Source organism: Chrysochloris asiatica, unplaced genomic scaffold, assembly GCF_000296735.1.
Source record: "Chrysochloris asiatica unplaced genomic scaffold, ChrAsi1.0 scaffold00049, whole genome shotgun sequence".
NCBI classification, from domain to species: domain Eukaryota; kingdom Metazoa; phylum Chordata; class Mammalia; order Afrosoricida; family Chrysochloridae; genus Chrysochloris; species Chrysochloris asiatica.
Window position 1 is genome coordinate 5563476 of NW_006408567.1, and position 3849 is coordinate 5567324.

Genomic DNA, 3849 nt, shown 5'->3' on the forward strand with positions numbered 1-3849 from the left:
CAACTGAAGAAATGTGGAAGTAGAAGAGATGAACATAAATTTTCAAAGGACAGTTTGAGAAGACAAAATCAAGAATTATAATGAAATGTACAAAGACCTGGGATTAGAAAACCCAAAGGAAGGACCTTCTTGAAGCTTCTCAAGCTGAAAGAATTAAAGAAAAGATTCAAGATTCATGTTGAAATAGATAATTCTATGGCCAAATGTTTTATTCAGGAAACATCAAAAGAAGATGAAAGGAATAAATAGAGCCACTTTACCAAAATAATTGATTGATGCTTAGCAATTTAAAGAGGTAGTAAGGAGTCCTCGTGTGGCACTGTGGGTTAATGCGCCAGACTGCAAAGCCATTTGAACTGCAAGATCAGTGGTTCAAGCTCACCAGCTGCTCCTTGGAAACTCTATACAGGATCGCTATGGGTCGGAATCGACTCGACGGCACTTTACAACAACATGTAATCAAAAACTGACTTAATGGCACCTTTCAGCAACAACAGCAGGCTGAAGTTATTATGGTGGATTCAATTGTAGATTTCTTGACTTCCTTGCAGAAAACCTACGTTCTATTCCCGACCAGTATGCATCCAGTATCACCAGTACACCTTTAGCATAGCCACTATCCACATGTCAGTGGAGGTTTGTGTGTTGCTAGAATGCTTAATTTTTTTTTATAGTTTCTACATTTTTTTGGATCACCTTTTATTTGAATAGACACTGATATGGAATTCGAGCTCTATTCAGAAGATGATGTCAAATGAGGAATATTATTGCCAATCAGATGTATCAGATGTATCTTGCCTGAAAGCAGAAAATACTAGAAAGATGTTTATCTGTGCTTTGTTGAATATTCAAAGATCTTCAAATATGTGGATCATAATAAACACTGCAAAAAATGGGAATATCAGAAACACTTAACTGAGCTAATGCAGAGCCTATGCATACACCAAAAGGAAGTCATTTGAAGAGTGCAAGAAGACATTGTGATTTAAAATCCAAAAAGGTGCGTATCCTGGTTGTATCATTTTACAATACTAATTTTATCTGCATGCAGATCAAATAACTTGAGAAGATGGATTATAGGAAAAAGATAGAATCAATATTTAAAGAATCTTTTAATAACCTTAGATACATAGATGACACAATCTTGCCTGTTGCAAGCAAATTTGTTAATGACAAAGATTAAAGACTACAGCCTTCAGTGTGCAACACACTTCAATATAATGAAAACAATAACCTCAAACTGGATCAATAAACAACATCATGACAAATGAAGAAAGTATTTAAATTGTCAAGAATATAATTTTATTTGTGTTCAAAATCAACACTCATGGAAGCAGTAGTCAGGAAATAAAATGACATTTTTTTTCCATTGGGCAAATCTGCTTCAAAAGACTCTATACATGTTAAAAAGCAAAGTTGTAACTTTGAAAAATAACGTATACCTGACCTAAGCCATGATATTTTCAAGGGACTCATATGCATGCAATAAGTAGTAAATGAATAAGGAAAAATAAGAAAGAATTGATGCCTTTGCATTGCATTGGTAAAATGTAGTTACCTAAATGATCTATAACATTTCTGAAAAATTTACCTTTGTTCTAGCTCTTTGTTGAGTTTCAGGCCTAGAAGGAAAGGGAAAATAAAAAAGAATGAAGGAGATGGTTTACTGACAAGTGAAGTTACCTACAAAGGACAAAACACAGTAGTGTCCAGTGGTGGCCAGCTGGATCCTGAAAGAAGAGGGCTAAGATCTTTCTATATCACAGGGTATTCACAAGCTAGTTGCTGCTGTTGTTGTTAAGTGCTGTGGAGTCAATTCTAACTCAGAGTAACTGATGGGTTTTAGCAGCTGACCTTGTGGTTCAAAGTCCAGTGCTGAACCTACAGTGCCACACCAAGCTTAAGAGCAGTTAATGGTGGTATGCAGAACTAGGAGAGGTAGGAGATTCAAAGGTGCCAAGCTGTCTGTCACCACCTAGAAAACAAAGGAAAGAAGTTTTGGCAAGTAGTAAGAGGAAGGTCTGTAGGTTCAGTCCTAGCATATACCTAACTAAAGTGGGAGAACAAGACAGCAGGAAGAGGGGACTGTCTGCTCCTTCCTAGACAACAAGATCATGGGGCAGGAATAAGATATATGGTTTTGAGGTGACTTTGGCATGGACTTTTGGAGTATTAAACTTGTGTCCTTATACGCCTCCATTCACCTTGATGGTCTTTTAACATCTCTCAAAAATTTTGTACTCATCATCAAAATTTAACCTCAGTATTATTTCTACTGGGATACCTCTTATGATCCTTTCAGCCATCTTACAGGATCATGTAAAACTGCTGCTTCTTCATAGTTGCCCTCCCAGGCTACCCTATAGTATTTATCACAAACATTATACATTTGCTCATTAATTTACACATTGTGGCCTTCTTTGGGAATGTAAACTCCATATGTTCAGGGACTTACTATGTTTTACTTACTGATAAATTTCCAGTGTCTAAAGCAATGCCTGGCATACTGAATGTATTTAATAAAATAAGCATTGAATAAATTTATGCTACCAATCTGTTGATTATTTACTTACATGGCTGATTTTCTATTAAATTATGAGTTTCTAGATTCAAGTAATATGATTCAATTTATTAATAAGCTTCTATCTTCATTTCAAATCAATATTGTACTTTATTCTTATTTTCCAATGATATTTATTAGCAACCTAAATTATTCTGGTGTTAACAACCTAACGCATAGAGAGTATAGATATACAACAACTGCTAAATTGTGTTGCTTGCTTTTATTGCGTTGACACCCAATTCATAGAGACTCCATGCACATGGGAAAAAAATATTGTCCAGTTCTGCACCTTTCTAGTGTTTGGGTACAGATCAGTCTATTGGGTCCATAGAATTTCCAATGGCTGATTTCTGGAAGAAGACCTCCAGACCTCCCTTTCCAGTGTGCCTTAGTGTGGAAGCACCACTGAAACATGCTCAGCATCATAGCAACATGAACGCCTCCTCTTACAGGTGGGTGATGGATGTGCAGTGAGCAGGAATCAAACCTTGGTCTCTAGCATGATAGATGCAATTCTGCCATCAAACCATTACTGTTTCCAAATAACTAGTAACACTATCTCATATGTATTGTGATCTCACTCTGCTTGTCATGCATTTTCACACTTAGATTTCAAAACTTGTGAAGTAAATATGTCATAGGTGATGAGATTAAAGTTTGTAAGAAACTTGTCTCAAATCATGTAATAATTAGTTGCAAGGCAAAATCTAAATCTGTATTATATTAAAAAGTAAAGAGATTCTGATATTTAGCATAATTTTATGTACCAGAGCAGATGGAGACCAGATAAATCTTCCTAAAGAAAACCTAGAGTTTTCAGAGTGTATCACTAGCAACAATTGTAGCTCTAGTTTTACTAGCTCTAGTCAAAATTCTTCTATAGAAAACATCAAGAGAGACACATCTTAATTTTTCTCTTTCATTTTTCAGAGTCATGTAGAAATTCATCCATTTGTTTTTCTCAACTATCTCAGAGGAAGTGATTTCTTCTTTCTTTTGAAAAGTGAATTGCATTCATTTTTTTTCCCATTTTTCCCTAACTTCTTTACTTAGGTTTTACTTTATGCATTTTCACTGTTTCCATATTTTCCCTTTCCTTGCACAACTATCTTCAACTATATTTTTCCATACATTTTTCTTTTTTTACAACCAAAATTTTATTTATTATGATGTTTACTTATATTTTCATTATTTATTTGCACATTCCATCACTGAAGTGTATATTTACTCAAATTTAGTGCAGCAACATTAAAATTAATTAGATCCAAGTAGATAAATACTTTACT